The sequence below is a fragment of the Strongylocentrotus purpuratus genome, unplaced genomic scaffold (genome assembly GCF_000002235.5).
Source record: "Strongylocentrotus purpuratus isolate Spur 01 unplaced genomic scaffold, Spur_5.0 spur5_scaffold_3, whole genome shotgun sequence".
Classification (NCBI taxonomy): Eukaryota; Metazoa; Echinodermata; class Echinoidea; order Camarodonta; family Strongylocentrotidae; genus Strongylocentrotus; species Strongylocentrotus purpuratus.
Genome location: NW_022145609.1, coordinates 26,883,525 through 26,902,091, shown reverse-complemented (window position 1 = coordinate 26,902,091; position 18,567 = coordinate 26,883,525). Strand labels below are relative to the sequence as shown.

The 18,567-nt window shown below is 35.7% G+C and overlaps 1 long non-coding RNA gene across 2 annotated transcripts in view; it reads left to right on the top strand.

Moving 5' to 3' along the window:
* Positions 1–973: 973 nt before the first annotated feature.
* LOC105447626 overlaps positions 974–18,567 on the top strand; it is a 29,188-nt gene continuing 11,594 nt past the window's right edge. The window contains exon 1 of one of the 2 annotated variants that reach the window (XR_004066227.1): positions 974–1,003. This is a non-coding gene — a long non-coding RNA (uncharacterized LOC105447626). The remainder of the gene's footprint in view (positions 1,004–18,567) is intronic. The other variant, XR_004066228.1, reaches the window with a different exon arrangement.

Here is an 18,567-nt window from a genome sequence, read left to right as displayed (position 1 = left end):
CTCTGGAGTAGTTTGATATCAGTATCGAGCTAGGTTTGGAGGGTTGTTATATAGCCATCGCGGATCATGGATTCTTTTGGGCAGGAATGTGTGTGCATGTGTGTGTGTGTGTGTGGTGTGGGGGGGGGGGGGGGGGGGGCTAGCTTTAATTCTGTGAATTGACTTGTACATTTATGCCCCAATCGTCGTTCAACCATATTCTGACCTGCATGACCCTGGTCATGAAGTGAAGTCTGGAAGTTGGGATAACCTTGGCGAATTCTAATATGTATGTTTTAATTTTTTAATACAGTGCGTCCCAGAAAAAACGAAATCAAGAATTATTGATGTTTTATCATAACTTAATCACAATTATAATTAATAAATAACACACATTTCTAAAGCTTAGATCTTTCATTTGATGCAACTCATATGATACAAATTTAACGTATGAGCGATTCAAAACAATTTGAAGAGAGGAGGGTACCAAAAAGTCATTTTGTGGGCGGTATCTGAATCTATAAAAAAAAAAAAAAAAATCTGTATATTTTTTTAAGCTCCCATTTAAAAATAAAGTGAAGAACCCCTGGGGGAATACTCAGATTTGATTTGGACGGGGGTGTGCTTAATTCCTAAGCCTCAAAACCCCTACCCATTTTTAAGGGTCATTGGGGAGGGGGGGGATTTCTATCTAAGGAAATAAGCCCATTATTCACAATTTTTGGATGCCATGCGAAAAATTGTGGAAATTTTGAAAAACTGCCATGTTTAGGGATATTGTTAGGGATTTTTTGTAAAAAAGGGAACCATTTAGAGCGGCCCACTCCCGTATGTCTTAATATGTGAGTACCCCCCCCCCCTCCCCCTGGTTGAAGAACATGCAATCCCAAGCCCCGATAGAGCCCCCAATCCTTCAAGAAGAGTTCCGCACACTGACATATATATGCAATATGCATCACCGACAAGTCGAGTTACGTAATCTGACTGATCTGTGGATCGACTGGTGGCGTTCAGCAGCGGGTAAGTCTACCGCCAATGTATTATATACTAGTTTAATAATTCTATAGAGTCTAGTTTGTCTATTTGCATAAAAGAGTTACTGAAAATGTGTCGTAGTATAAATGGTATGACTGAATAGTAGTTTTCTTCAAAGATTGTGCCCGAAAGGCGAAACTGTGGTTGAAAAAAAAAAATGCTTTAACTATCGAGACCACGATGTTGTGGTCCCGCACGTATACTTTTCCGTGTGCTTTAGTCATCATTACTTGGGAACAGCTGCGGGATGTGCAACGGCGCGGCCGCTCCACGCCTCGCCCTCGGTACAGACGCCCTGCCGGACGGTCCCGCATTGTCCACCACGGCCACCGACCACTCATAAGAGCATTATCTAGTATAGTTTTTGTGTAATAAACAATGTCAAGACCCTCTGTTGATTCTCAAAATGATCAAACACCACTGTTAAAAAACTCACAAAAATTCAATCAAGATCAACTAGCAAATTGAAATGCCAAATACAATTACTGATGACGATGTTCATGTTGGAAAAAATACTTTGAAAATCTAGATTCTAGACTAAATTAGAAATCCACTGTTTAGTTTTGTTAACTGCCACACACGTGTGTCTTTATAACTAAGTTTATGCTAAAACATATCCTCAAAGGTAGTACTAGTAGACTGATTTTTAGCCTTTTTCAGGTCTAGTTTTTGCCAACTGTTGTCGTCTTTGTCGGAGAAAGATAGATCATACATCTAGGTCTATACAATGAGAAGAAGAAGGGACAAAAAAGGAAAAACAACTACAGTAGCTCTATGGAAAAAGATGGGACTGTTTTATATATTTTTAAAACTGTTGACAGATATTATGTTGTTCGAATTTAGCTGGAGAAAGATTGCAGTCTTTTAACAGAGAATTCAAACGATATTATCTTATGGTTGCATTCTTTATCTAAATACTAAACTTCCTCATCATTTGTATAGATTATTTTACATTTGTACAACATGCAAATATGAAACAAGAACCAATGAAAATCGTATCAATCTCATAAAAAAGTAAGAACAATCATAGGAATTATATTCTGAATTTCTGATGCATATATTATTGTCTTTGGAATGCTCTGTCTAATGAAATGAGAAAATGTTCATCATGAAAAAGCTTTAGAAAAATATTCAGAACAGATGTTGTTCTATTGATGCATCTACAGGGAATAATTTTCCTGGTATCGCATCGCAATTTGCTATGCATTTTTGCATGACTGCTATACAAAATATCTTTTGTGTAGCAGTTTTCTTCCATAGAAATGTACAGAATTTCATTTTAAATATTCATCCATCGGCTGAAATTGCTAATCAAAAAATTTGAGGAAAATTATTCCCTGATCTATTGTAAAAATTGTACAATATGCTTCAAAATATTCCAGTCAGATTGTTTACATTGTACATACTTTTAATTGAGTTATAAACTTATGACTTATTTTTCATAAAAACAGAATCATTTCATCATTAGTGCAAACATTGCAAAACAAAAATACTTCTTTATGATTCAATGTTTACTCTTAGTGATTGAACAGGGCCGACCTTGACTTGCTCTTTCTATTTATTTGCTCCATTTACCAAATGTGCTGAAATTCATTGTAACTTGAAGGTTTTGATAATAAATAAATTAAATTAGTTAATAAAACTGACCTGGGACATTGACTTCATGCTTTATTAGAACATACAGTAGTACAAGTGATGATTTTAATGCCACTACTGTACATCTAACTCTACCTGGTACCTGGTAGTCTTGAATACAACCAAATTCTGTTGTGTTTGCATGGATACTGTAGAAATAACATGCCCCAGGAAACCCAACCTCTATAAAAATAGCTATATAAACTTGCAAATAAACCCTTTCATACTTACAGTATGTATCTGAGTAAGAAATTAAGAGGGGAGGGGCTTACAGGCCGAGCCCAAGTCAGGACGTTGTCTGGGTTCAGTCTGACTCGGAGTAGTTCATAAAGTGCAGAAAAACTTGCACTGTAAGGGCTTATTTTGTAGTCATTTGCTTGTGCTTCCAGTCATGAGGCATAATTATTTTAGTCTGTATCAGTCCACAATCACTCACAAGCGTAAGCCCATGAAGCCTTCACATATATATATGTGTGTGGGTGTGCTGCAGTGATGTTGTAAATTACTTTTTATAAATTTTGAAGTGAGGAGAATGGCTTAGTTTGAACCTTTTCTGGTGTATATTTTAACGTTTTCTTGTCCATTTAAAGGAATTCTTTATAAAGTATTAAAGATCATAGGTTTTATTGCAATAAACAAGAATGGAAAGAGTACAAGAGAGAGAGAGAGAGAGAGAGAGAGAGAGAGAGAGGAGAGAGAAGGGAGAGAGAGAGAGAGAGAGAGAGTCAGAAGAGAGAGAAAGACAAAGATGGAGAGAAGAGGGGGAAAGAATCAACTGAAAGAGACGTACACAAAGGGAGATCTTGATTGTTGATAATTGATATTTACCTGGCAAAGCAAAACAAGACAACACAGATGAAGATGGGGAGCTTAAAAGGAAACTATTTCATACAAGAAGAATTCTCTCCATTGAAAATGGGCGAGAACAAAAAAGAAAATCACGAGATGGGGAGAAAATAAATTCCAAATGGGAATGTTGGGATATGGGCCAGTACGGCAGTGTTGGTTGACCTAATCGACTCATTAAGGCGTGTCCTTGGTCAGACATTTGGGCTGGCTGATACTGCAGTATTCCAAGCCTCTGGTGCTGGGGGTGAAATCAGTTAGTCATGGCGGTGTATGACTTTGCACTGGCACACATCACAAAATGTGCCGTGGGTTGTCAAGTTAATGACCCGATTGAGCCTGATCGGTGAATGACCTGAGAAAAAATGAACGGCTTTTGAGAAGTTTTCGATGAGGATTGACAGCCTTGTGGCAGCACGCTTTAGTGTTTGCTGTTGAGGGCGTGCAGGGTGGTGTTTCAACGTGCACCTGTGCCTATAGAGTTACACCTGTGTATTATGGTCACCCAATAATGTGTATGAAAAATGACCACTAGAGACAGGTGGTGGTTGCACCTGTGTGTTATGGTCATCCAGGTATTGGTATGCAATGACTATGCATAATGACCATTATGGACAGGTGGTCTTAATGAGGTGGTGCTTGGCTTATCTTAATAAATGATCTTTCAAAAAACCTGGCTCTTCTAAAGTCAGCCTCCTGTTCGATCTTGCTGCCTCCATTCTTTACCATTTGTTTCTCATGTTTCATTGAAAGTGCAATGTAAGTTGTAGAGGTGTTGTTTTTGTCTAGTGGATAAGCCTGTGAACCACAAAGGTACGGGTTCAAATCCCCACTGCAGAACTAATATTTGACACACTTCACCCATGAAAAGTAATTTGAATACCTGGTAGGATTTATTCCTTAAAGACCTCGAGTGCTATGGATTTGAGAGCTATAGCCAGGGTATTCAAAAAATGAAAATTGAAAATGTCTTTTAGTGGGAAAATAAATTAGTTGTCAATTTGACTTAAGTGATTGCAATCATTTTTGTAATTGTCTGATTTTCAGACCCTTGTACCGAATGGTTGTACGTTTTGTGCTGCGCAAACATGCATCAGTTTAATTTAGGCCATTACAAGAAGTGGGTTATTAATGAAGACAAATAAATGCTTATGTACCTTTACAGCTCATTTTATGTACATTTTATGTTATTACTGAAGAATAAAAAAAATCAGTCAGTCACTCAATAGTGTTTGATAGTGAAGTAAACGAGTTTCCTTCCATAATTTGAATAATAGGACACTGCTAAAGTTTAGATTTCACAGAAAGGACATACATGACATATTCATAATTCCTGCAAAGTTCTACAGAATTTGACGTTGGCTGCAAATGGGACATAGTACCTTTAAAGCCAAATATGAATACACCTTCCTCCTTTCTTTTCACCGAAATGTACACATTGGCATAGGGATGATAATGATAAATTGTTAAAAATATTGTTGCTTAAAATAAAATGTCCGCGTATTTACGCTTTGTGTTGTCCTTACTTTTCATGATCAAAAGATCTGTTAAAATCCACCTTTAAAAGCAGTCAATAAGCAGACAATTGATTTTCAATATCTGTTAATAATATTAATAATTGCCTCTTTGTCTCTGTATTGAGATTGCGATTGCAAAAACTTTGTTTCAAGCAAATTCTGTGGTTTTCAAGCAAATTCTGTGGTTTTCATTTGGGTTGTAATCTTGATGATTGTTTGAGCGATTTTTGCATTTCTGGTCAAAGGAAATATTTTTAAATCCACCTCCCCAAGTGCATGAATGAGCAGGCACATTGAAAGCCGACCAAGGAAGCGTGTATGTAAGTCAGTCTTTGAGCTTCAAAGAAAGCAAGGAAGTTCTCCCCTGCTCCATCTCATGCTAGACATGAATTTGCACTTATGATGTTTCCTTTCAGAACCGCAATAATGCTGCAGAAAATGCACCTGGAATCAAAAGATTTGGCTGCCTAGGCCTTGTGTATCCTCTCGCTTTATTCTGTCGGGACGCAATTGTAGTGAGTTGGCAGATATTTTTCCTTGCCTCGTCAGAAGTTTGTGATATTTATGGAGCTGCTCATCTTTTCTTAGCACAGATTCTTGACCACTGTCATGGTCGTATCAGGATTCAGGCAATCAAAAACAGATGGAAGTAAGAGAATATGATATGGTCATGGTCCTCTAGGATATACACTCTATTTTTAAAGCTAATGTTTAGCGTTGTTAAGTGCTTAAAATCTTTGTATAACTCCTCAAGTGGAAAGTTCCACAAATAATGTATTTAATTCTATATTCCGGCAAAGATGGAACATTCCATCTGTGGTTAGGGCCTTAGGGGGTACTCTTGCATAAAAAGTCGCATTTTTAATAACAGAATTATGCAATTCCTTTAATGACATATGGACCGCTTTGTGCATGGGGGATTTTTACAAACCTGTAAGATTGCACTGCAGTGATTCACTGATTTGGGACATAACCAGAACTTTGCGATAGCTTAAAGGGACTTGGTAACATTGTTCAGATGAGAGATAGTGGTGCTAAGGTAGTGACTTCAATGCTAGATGTACAATTAAAGATAATCTGAAAATTTGAGTGAAAACGGACCATTATTCATGGTACAAATTGGGAAAAACTGATCTGATCGATTCCTTAATTCTCCCAACTATATAATAACAATTTAATTACATTTTAGGTGAATGGAAATCTCACAAAGCAATAAAATAGCTCTACATTCCATTCCAGACATTTAAGTGTTGACAGATATTTTATACCGGTAGCCTGTTTTATGTCTTTTTGTCATGGAAAAACGGTTAGGAAAATTAAAAAATGGTTAGGAGAATTTACTGTTAATCACTGTTAGAGGGTGTCGTACATCAACGCCTTCAAAGAAAACCATAGATACCTTTGTGGTTTGAGAATTTTTTCAGGATTTTTTTAATGTCAGAGGGTTAGTACAGTAGAAGGAATATAGTAAGTAACATTTTATACAAAAATTTAGCAATTTTTTCATCAACCTTCAACAATGTTACCAAGTCACTTTAAAGGTTGGTACCAATTTAATAAAATGGCAGTAGAGCTTAATACTGAGGTGAATAAAACAAAAGAGGGGTGTTTTTTATTCAATCTAGGTAGACCTTTAACCTTTGAGTCGCTACAAAGTTCATAGTTTGTACAGAGAAAAGATAATCTTTCAAAATGATAATGAGTTTGTATCATAAGAAAACTACATTGCTAGAGTGAATGAAATACTACATGTACATTCAGCATTTGATTGCAGTAAGAGCATAGACAGGCATTTTTTTACCAGGGGGGCTGACTTTCTTTGCTTAACCATGACACATCACATGGTATTTAATTACAAGATGTATGTTACTCATGCTCATGCTTGTACATGTCTTGAAATTAACGCTTTTAAAGTACATTTACTCGTTCGTACATGACTTTTACAATTTATTCCGAGCTGATTGCTTGAAGGTTAATCATAATAGGCCTGTCCTCATCAGCTCGAGATTGCCAAATATCCTGTTATTTCTGATTTAGGAAATAATCCAGAAGTTACAAATCACGTCTTCATCAGCTCCAGACTTAACCTTGAAATTACAAAGTCGAGCTTTAGAAATTAGCTCTAGATATTTTGCTCAGCGTTCGCGCATAGTGCGAGTCTTCGGGCTTGTGAAGACGCACTGGACAAATAGCAGGATATTTTGCAAACTACATGTAGCCCAAGATATCTTGGGATGATTATCTCGACCAAATATCCCGCTAATTGCAACTTCGAGCTGATGGAGACGCAAATTGACTGGATAATTTGCGATCAGGATAGTTCAAATAGCCAGACATTTGGCAATCTCGAGCAGATGAAGACAGGCCTAATGTTACGGTGCCAAAGAAATTCACTCCTTGGCAACCAAACTGGACTGAGCTGGCCATAGGGAACAAATCAACCTTCCAGAGGAAACATTCCTGTGATTTTCAAATTAGCAACCTCACGATTACATCTCGATCATTATTGAGAAGGAAAAATGTTATTGTTAAGTCATCTTTTGGAGAGTGTTGAAAGATTTGCGTGAGAGAATGAAGAAATTTTGCAGTGCAGTTCCAAGTGGTTCAATCAAAAAGATATTCCCGCTATATACCAGTAGTATATAAACTTTCTCTAGATGGCATTTGTGGGTAGTAAATAGTCTTCTAAGGTTTTTCATAGTACATAAACATGTAGTTATTTCCATATGAATTATGCATGAAAATGTTAAAGATTTTACCTAAATTTAGCTCTATTAATCTAATTAGACCAAGTTCCTAGTGGTTTCTTAATTCAATTTCAATATCAACATCAGTTTCATTTTTTATTGTCTAATGGAAATTTGCTTTGCTCTTATTTTACGTACATCTTTGCAAATGCAATACACAACATAATCATACAGTAGATACATGGCATAGTGCGATATTATAATAAAATAAAAAAGAAACAGTACCTAATCAGTATTTTCTGTGACTTACATAAGAGGAGAAAAAGTCATTTCCCCCTGGATATATGCATGTGCTGTTTATTATGAATTTGTCTTTCAATCTCTGATGATACCAAAGCATGGTTTGGGTTGCATGAGCCTGGGTGAGATGTGAACGACCTCACCGTGGTAAGCCACTCGGGTATTCGGAGGAATCGCAGGAACGGGAAGGGGTCGTGGACGGTGACTCCCACTAATTGTAGCTGAGGGTGTCGAAAATTAATCCATCATGATTTTTTTGTTCTCACTTCTAAGCCAAGGTGATGACTTCTCTGATGCAGTAGCGGGGGAATATCATTGACGAAGGAATGAATGTGTGAAGTGTGGGTATATGTGTGAGAAATGAGAACGACGAGTGATTGCATGACAGCAGTAATTATCTAGAGATACGTGCTTGAGAACAAAGGTCTTGCACAATCATTGTTTATAAATCTGTTTATTTCATATTCATCTATAGACTTATCTTTACTATCTTGAATTATCTGTGATTGGTCATGACAATTGCAGTATTGTATGATTGTATTATCTTCGGGAAACCCCCAAATAATTATGTGATCGCAAAATTAAGAAATTTAGTAGAGTAGAGGTGCATTGGTTTTAAAAATTGATTCCAATTGTATCATATAAACACAAAAGATATGTGTAAATTTATGTATTAGCTTAATCTGTTATCGTTTACATGATGGTGTTAGATATCAACACGAGAGGAGAACAATGCAAGTCATGTCATGAGGAATTAGCCGAGCTACCCCCCCCCCCCCCCCGAAAAAAAAAAATCCCTCTCAAAATCAACTTTAGTCTACTTTATAGCATAACTTGTAGATGTACATGTATAGGTAGCTCCCAATATTTAAATTGAGAGGTGTGGTATGTTTCATTAATTAAATATTTGATTTCTCCTTAAAGGTACTATGTCCCATTTGCAGGCCAAAAAAATGAAAAAGTTAAATTCCAACTGCATTTGAAAGATAATACTAATTTAGAACTTCCCTAAAAAAGGTGGGGCTTGAAAATGTCTTCAAGTGGGAAAATAATGACTATTAGTTGTCAAATCGACTTTAGGGCTATAGAGCCCAAAAGTAATAGTCTTGATTTTCAGACAATTGTACCGAATGGTCATACGTTTTATGCTGCGCAAAGATTCAATCGGTTTAATCTTGACCATCAGAAGAAGTGGGTTATTGATGTAGACAAATGCTCATGTACCCTTTACAACTGTTTTCATGTATGTTATTACCAAAGAAGGAAAAAAGCCAGTCAGTCACTCAATAGTGTCTGACAGTGAAGTCTAGCAAGTAAACGGGTTTCCTTGCATAATTTGAATATGAGGACACTGCTAACGTTTAAATTTCACAGATAGGACCTACATGACATATTCATAATTCCTGCAAAGTTCTACAGAATTTGAGGTTGGCTGCAAAAGGGACATAGTACCTTTAATACAGACTAATACAGAGTCAGATGTTGCATGAAATACATGTACATGTACATAGAAGTACATGTATGATAAAAATAAAAGATTATGATTTTATGATAACTCCAACTTACTTCATTCTGTCCTATAAATTCCCACAGTGCTTGGGAAAAATCAGTGAAGCTTAAATCAACCTTTACAGTAGAACTAATAAACTGGTGACCCAGCGTTGGGTTTTAGCTCAGCTGAAAGCCTGGTTTAAGCATGAACCTAATACAAATGGTTTAAGCGGAGGTTTACGGTAGAATTCGGGCCATAATGGTCTGTGGACTTGGAAAAGTACCCATAAAGTTAAATTTCTTTTTAATGATTGGGTTGTTCTTGAAAATGTAGGTTCAGAATGTTATTGAGTAAACATCGGAATCCTATGTTTTACGGTGTACCCTCAAAGTGTTAAATATGGAACTTGGAATCTAATATTAGCCAGTGCTCACAATTCCCCCTTCACAATGAGGTTAGCAAGATTATCTAATAAATTTTGCTGCTGGTTCATTCTGTGAAATTCGAACAGCATGTTTTGGCAGATGGTGAAACTAAATAAATGTGCATTTCATTGAGGACCTTACCTGTCTATTAAATTCAGGTTAAACAAGCCTTGATTAGGGGGGTTTTACAATGAGGGGCGTGCGAAAGCTGTCAAGTCGTGTTAGTGCAACCGTGGCGTAAGAGAAGCATGCCTTGTGCAATGAGAAGCCAAGATTACAGGTATACCTGGTCAGCCGTTGCCCTTATCAGCTCTTGTCAGCTTGTCATGTCCAGTGCATGAAAGGTAGCGATAGCCAGCCCCTAAGCTCACCTGGGAATGCCTGTCAATTAACCCTTGCTCATTAAAAACAATCCCAAGGCCCCTTCGTAGGTACGCTTGATTGAGACCTTAACCCTGGCTAGAAATAATTAAAAGAAAAATACATATCATTACCCAGAAACAAAGCACTTCTGATGTTTTATATAACATAGCCGGCTGCTGCAGGCTATATTGGTGTAGCTTTTTTATTTGTGCCCCCGAGTGCATGTTTATGATGTCGCACTTTGAGTTTGATAGTGATCTCTTGGGCTAAGTCAGCAGAATTTGTCAACTTTGCAAGTCATTGTTATTTCGCTAGGGTGAGGGCAATATTGTTCTGTGTCTATGGAATCTGATGCAGTTATTGTTTAATCAACACTTGAGCAGCGAGATGTGGGTTGCAATCTAATTATCAAAGACGTCATTGATCAGGGTTTTTTCTTTTTTCTTCCTCTTTCTCACTATCTAAAAGTTGAATGCAATTCCTGAGCTTCTACAATCCAGACATCAATTCAGTTTCAAGTTCACTTTTGTCCTTTCTTATTTTGTCTGCCAATTTTGGGATGATCAACTCTTTTATATTAGAAGTAGCTTTCTGTGTAGTTGAAATTGTTTTTTGTTTCGTTGTTGTTGACTGATGCAGCCTGAACAACATTCTTTCTCTGGCAAGCACTGTGGAAAAGCATTCCATGACATTATAAAAACCACCCATTTTAGATCATCTTGATCACAAACAAAGCTATCCTCAATTAATAGTGCATACCGCTGTCTAAACTCTAAAGATTGTTTCTTGTGCCACTCAAACTAGATAAAGGATGGCTGATTATAACGATAGGTAATCAATTCCAGTTAGAAAAGAACTTTTGACAGGTGGTTGACATTTTCATCACAAGGGTTTTTGGGAAGGGCATGGAAATTTATATGCATTTGTGAATATATATCAATGTTTATTGTTTTATTTCTTGAAAATAGAACAGGAAACTTTCAGGATCCAGTCAGGTAGAATCAATGCAAGTTTTATAATATAAATTACAATAGACCTGTTTACAGAAGCAACAATATTTTATGTATTATATTTGCTTAAATCAAATATTTACTCTTCCCGACCTGAAATCCTGATATAGCAACAACAAAAGTATGCCAGATTGATTTCATTCATCAAGACATTATGTTCTCGGGTTGTTCACCCATCTGTCAATCCAGCTTTCTCGTTATCGCAAATATCTCAAGAACCACTTGAGATATGAACTTCAAACTTGATGATAGTTTACATGTATCACCATAGGAACTATTCATTGTCATGATATGCACAAAAGCATACATTATCCTGTTTCTCTACATTAGTTGTTGCTATGTTTTACTTACCTCTGACAAGCTTTTAAATTGTCCCCCAAAAAAGTTCAGTTCATAATGTATGCAGGAGATGGCAATTGAAGACTGCAAACTTGTTCGATCAGTGTTGAATGCCTTGTCAAAGTGTTGGTGTTGGAGTATAAAAGCGGAAGTGATATCTGTATGATAAAGATATTTTGTAAAGGGTAGACAATTTTCTACTCCAATTACATGTACATGTGCCTGGTGTCTGGAAAGTTGCCATAAATTTGATGGCATATCATCAAATACTCATATTCATCTACGTGTATTGACTTCAAATACAATACATACATTACAACATTGAGAATAGAATGTGACCACTCCATTCCCAATTCTTTCATTTGTATGTCTCCACCCATTGAATTGAAGGTGGTGCCTGAGGCATTATGTTTTTGGGTTGTTGATCCGTCCGTCCTCCGTCCCGCTTTCTGGTTAACGCGATATCTCAAGAACTATATGAGATATGAACTTCAAACTTGATGATAGTATGTATCACCCTAGGAAGACAATCTGACAAGACTTTTGAGTACTTTTGAGTAACTAGGTCAAAGGTCACAGAGGTCAATTTTTGAAACTACAGCTTTTAGCCTTGCTATTGCGATTTCTCATCAACCACAAGATATATAGGCTTTTGGTTTTCATTGTGATATCTAAAAGAGAAAGTTCCTGTAGTTTCATACTGTATTTTAGTTTATTTCATAAAGTGTGAAGTCAAGAGGAAGAAATGGTATTTCATTGATACATTATTTTGTAAAGTTAATAGTAATTGGAATTTCATGTATTGAAAAAAAAATATGCCTACCGGTAATTTGAATTTGAATATAAGTTTAGAAAAAATATATGAAGATACTGTTTGATATTGAGAAAAAAAATGGAAATGCAAAAATCAATTTTAGATAAAGTCAGATTTTGGATTGAAATTCCAAACGGTTTCTATCGTTGCTGATATTTACTTGTTATCTGAATGTCTGAAGCAATGGATAGATTCTGTTTCTTGGAGCTTGTACAAATATTAAACCTCCATGGTACAGGATTATTTTTAAATATACATGCATAAACTTGCATGTACATGTACCGGTATGTATAACAACTAGATTTTTATCAACCTGGAAGCAATCAGATCTGATATGACTAACAAACTTTGTTCAGCTGGTAAGAGTTCTCAACTCTCAAATGAGGGACTTATTAAACTGAGTACATAGATATTGAGCTAACATTTTTCCGTACCGCTCGCTGCCTGTATCTCAAATCTTGCAAATTCATGATTGTAATCAATACAAAGCTAAAATTAGCCTCGAGAGCTTTCAGCATGTGCTTGTGAATAAATAATGTACATATCTGCAATGACAAGCCATTTTCAAATATAGAGTGGACATATTTAGTGTTGACTTAGATATTTCAGTTGTCTGTGTTTGAAAATGAGCAGAAGACTCACTTATTGTGCTCTAAATGTATCTACTTTTAAATGTACATTACATGTACTGTACATGTAGGTTTCACTAAACCCCCATTTTGTTCTCCATTGGCCGTTCTTAAATCCAACGACTGGGGGAATGATGATCACGATTTAAAGCGCTTAGAAACGTAGAAGTAAGCGCTTTTAATGTGTCTTTTATTATTTATAGCCAGGTGATGTGTACATGTAGGTCTAACTAAGTCCATTTGACTGAATCAGGGGGGAAATATACGGGAGCTCTGGGCGAATTAGCCCCCGAAATGCCCCATAGAGCCCCAAAAAGTCATGAAAAAGGCCCCCTAAATTTGCATAAAGTTCAATGCAAAACAAATTGAAGAGTGTTACTCTCATGCAAGCAAACATGAAAAGTAGCCCCCGAAATTTTTTTGATATTTTTTTCCCTGGACTGATTTTGCAAATGTCGACCAATAATGCCATGAACACTGCCCCCATTGAGCCATATTTGCTCAAGTACTGTACGTATGCATTATAAAACCTATTGTACCTTGAACATACAGTTTGTACCCCATGACAATTGATATCTCATTCTTTGTTGGTGACTGGCAATTTTTTTGGGGGGTTTATACCTCGTTTTATCAATAGACAATCAAACAATGGTACCTAGGGAGAGAAAACAAATCCTATAAACATATTTTTTGTAGTTTTGAAAAGAAATAGGCCATGCGTAGTGCTGTTGTTAGTTTTTCATGCCTGATGATAGCAGTGACAGGACTTTTTATTTGCTCATATAACGGAAACAAACACATGTACAATGAAGTAGAAAAAATGTTTTGCTGAGTTTGATTTTGTGTTAAAATTTAATAACATATAATAATAATAATAATAATAAGATTTAGTTTTTGCACACATGTATATAGCGCTTATCACAAGTGTCTATAAGATTACTTGAATAATTGCATTGAAGGGTTCATTTTCATTGTATTAAAGCCCCCCCCCCCCAAAAAAAAAAAAAAAAAAAATATATATATATATATATATATATATAAAATAATAATAATAATAATTTTTTTTTTTAATGTTGTTATGTATTATTGTTCTTCAATAAATTAAATGGCAGTCAGGCTTGTGATTAAAGGATTCGCAAAATTGTAAATACAGGGCAACTTTTCATTCTAAAATCATATGTTTGCAAAGTGATAGATCAGGGGAAAAATTAATATTTATTTTTCGGGGGCTACTTATCCAGCTTGCCTGCATGAAAGTAACACTCTAAAATTTGTTTTGCATTGAACTCTATGCAAATTTACAGGGGCTCTTTTCTGATTTTCGGGGGCTCTTTTTGGCATTTCGGGGGCTAATTTACCCGAGCCCCCATGTATTTTTTTCACTGTGATAGATTTTTTTGTTTAATGAGGAGAAAAAAAGTGAAGTGTTGTTGATACCTGCCATGGTATAGACGATACCTTCTAAGGTACGAGGAATATGACCAAATCTTTATAAATTATATTTAACTTTGAGAACTTTCCTCATGTTTTTTTGTATGGTGAATGACTGGCAAGTTCAGGCCTTTTTTGTGTGTCTGTCATTAGCGGTTCAGTACAACGTCATCATCGTACTTGTGTGAACCGCAGATTTAGAACCAAATATTTGCATGCCTCTTGCCTAACGCTCAGATAAGGTACTGCTCTTTCTAATGGCACCCTGATTGACAAGTTGCCTCGCTGAGATCATGTTCGAGGGATCAGGTTGACAGAAACTTCAGGGCCGATATTGGATTCAATTTTTGGATTAAGTCAACATTTTACCAAACATTTGACTCAGCTGAATATTGAATAAATATTAATAAAAAAATCATTAAAATATCATACTGAGTGTTATTAAAGATAAAGACCAGTTATGATTGGTCATGCGATTGCATTGTCGAAGAAACGTTGTGGAATCGATCAGAAAAGGTTGATCATCTAGCATAGTATTGGTGTGTACTGCAAGGTTCTAGAATCATCAAAATGTTAAGAAATTTGGCCCAGTCTTGGTAAAGTTACAAGCACTGTACACAGAAAGATGTATATGGGACTACAGGATATCTATCCAGGCCGGATAGATATGATAATTTACCAAATATATCAATTAGTAGGCGATTTCCCAGCAAAATTTGTATCATTACGTATTAGTCCAAGCATATATATATTCTTTCACATGATTGGTACTGTAATAAGAGCTTCCATTTCATTTTTGAGAGGGGGCTTTCCAAAACTGGTCTATACCTTTAAAATATTTCTAATTCATCTTTTTCAAAGTATTAATTAGCGTCCATGATCCATCATGCATTGCTTGTCTATTGGCAGGTATGTACAGTTTGTGTGTACTGAATGTAGATATCAATGGTGGGGAATCCCTATACAGCAAGTGTGAAGTGCTACCTGCCCTCTATTGGTATCATAAAGGAAGTGAATGACCCAGAAAGCAAACTTTCCTCAAGGACATTGTAAAAGACTTTAGATGTTGTTATCTTTTCAATACGAGTATGCTTGTCCTGGCATTGTGCATTTACTTGTATCTTATTCATCATGAAATGTAACGGTTGGCCATGAGAAGCAAGAATTACTTGTTTTGCATGACAATACACATATTACGGTATGTACAATGTCCCTTCAAAATTTAGCATAATAAATAGAATAATATAATTATCATCCATCTCACAGCCATTAAATATTTACATGTAAATGTAAACTGATTGTTACATATTGTTCTGTGGAGAATAAAATAAAAGAGATAATTTACAATTTTCAGAATATACATGTAGGCGGAGACAAATTGCATTCATCTAATTTAGTAACTATGATCGTTCAGTTGGGCTGGAGGACCATACTTGACAACATACGCTACTGCCTTGAGTTTTGGGTCACGCCCGCTTCCCGATAACTGATGTTTGGGTTGCGCCCGCTAGCTTCCCGTTTGCTGTTGGTGGGCAGTTTGGTTCTCTCCCGATGCACGTGCTGAAGTTGTGCTTTCTTATTATGAATACCCACTGTAGCTGCCTTAAAGGACAAGTCCACTCAAAAAATAACTTACTTTCAATAAAAGCAGAAAAATCAAACAAACCAATCAAAAAAAGTTTGAGCAAATTCGGATAACTAATAAGAAAGTTATGAATTTTTGAAAAAGTATGTAAAACTATGGAACAATGAGAATCACAACACAAATTGCCAAGATGGTTATCAGTTTGTGACGTCATGTCCTCATAACTTATCAATTGCTTTATATAGTTTAATCCCATTAATTTCCCGTTTTATCCCCCAAAACTTGATTTCCCCATGCCTTTGCCCAGGTTATATGATTTGTTTCATATTGCGTGCATGACATTTCCCCAAAACTTTTATGAATTTTGAAGAATTGATACTTTTTTCTGAATATTGTATTTCATAATTATTGATTTTTATATAAATAGTTTATCAAAATTCAATTTTTCATGATTTAACTGGACAAAAATTACTCTTTATTTGTGCATCCACACAAAAACATATTACTAACAATCTAACTTTGATGCTGGTGTGAAGAAATAAGATTCTTAGGGTGAAAATAGGAAATTTATATGATCAATATAAAGAAAATAATAAGTGGATAGTGAGGACCATACATCACAGACTCATGAGTGAGTTGCCATTTGTGTAGTGATTTTCAAAGTGTCATTACAAATTCATAACTTTCTTATTAGGTATCCGATTTTGCTCAAACTTTTTTTGATTGGTTTGTCTGATTTTTCTGGTTCTATTGAAAGTAAGTTATTTTCTGAGTGGACTTGGGCTTTAAATTTAATGATAGATCTGGCAAGGGACACCTTCCCGTTCCTGAACCAAAGTGCCCAAACCTTTAGGCAGTAGTGTACATGTAAATGGGTCATTCCATGGGGTTTGGTCAATTTTTGTGACATACCAGAAGTGAGAAACTATGTCTCCTATCTTAAAAAAAGAGTTTAGCATAAAAAGCATTGCCAACTATTTTTACAAGTACTCAAGCTTCATGCTGAATCAATATTATAGACCCAAAGTTTATGTAATGTTATATGAATATGATGTCCATGTGATGCTGGTAAAAAGAGAATTGTGTATTAAAGTCCAACTTCAAGTCCACTCCAAAAATAATTTACTTTTAGAAGATGCTGAAAAACAAGTAAAACAGAGCAAAAAAGATTTTAGTAAAATCTTATAACTAATAAGGAAGTTATGAATTTTTGAAAAAGTATGGAACAATGGAAATTACTACACAAATTGCCAATTTGGTTATCAGTTTGCGAGGTCATTGCTTAACTATTAATCAATTGTTTTATATATTTTATCCCATTAATTTCCCTTTTTAACCCCCAAATCTTGATTTCCCATGCCTTTGCTCAGGTTATATGATTTGTATCATATTGCGTGCATGACATTTCACAACATCTTTTATAAAATTTGAAGAATTGATACTATTTTCTTCATATTCATAATCTTGAGTTGCTAATTTGTCTTGTTATTTTCAAAGTTTTTCATGCCATTAAAAATTCATACCTTTTTCATTAGTTATCCGATTTAGCTCTAACTTTTTTGATTGGTTTGTCTGATTTTTCTGCTTCTATTGAAAGTTAGTTATTTTTGGAGTGGACTTGCTCTTTAACTATTAAAGGTACTATGTCCCTTTTGCAGCCAACCTCAAATGCTGTAGTACTTTGCAGGAATTATAAATATGTCATGTATGTCCTATCTGTGAAATTTAAACGTTAGCAGTGTCCTCATATTCAAATTATGCAAGGAAACCTGTTTACTTGCTAGACTCCACTGCCAGACACTATTGACTGACTGACTGGCTTTTTTTCTTCTTTGGTAGTAACATACATGAAAAGAGTTGTAAAGGGTACATGAGCATTTGTCTACATCAATAACCCACTTCTTGTGATGGCCAAGATTAAACTGATTGAATCTTTGCTCAGCATAAAACGTATGACCATTCGGTACAATTGTCTGAAAATCAAGACTATTACTTTTGGGCTCTATAGCCCTAAAGTCGTTTTGACAACTAATAGTCGTTATTTTCCCACTTGAAGACATTTTCAAGCCCCACCTTTTTTAGGGAAGTTCTAAATTAGTATTATCTTTCAACTGCAGTTGGAATTTAACTTTTTCATTTTTTTGGCCTGCAAATGGGACATAGTACCTTTAAGCAAGGATTTTGAAGAGACCAACTAAACAAGAAATGATTCCGGCTGGGCACTACAAAATATATTCATTTCACACCCATTCATCTCATACCAACGTTACACAGACATCATCATATATTTTTCCCCAACCCCGCGGAATGACCCATATGCCAGAATCATCATTCATTGCCTCCTCTTTTCGCTTTAAACAAGTGAATGATTTGCAAGTTTTCATCGCTCGAAGGGATATTTGTAACGACTTGGAAATCATGTTGCCCTCCTTTCTTTCCTCTCTTCTCCATTTTTTTCTTCTACTCCTCCCGTTGGATTG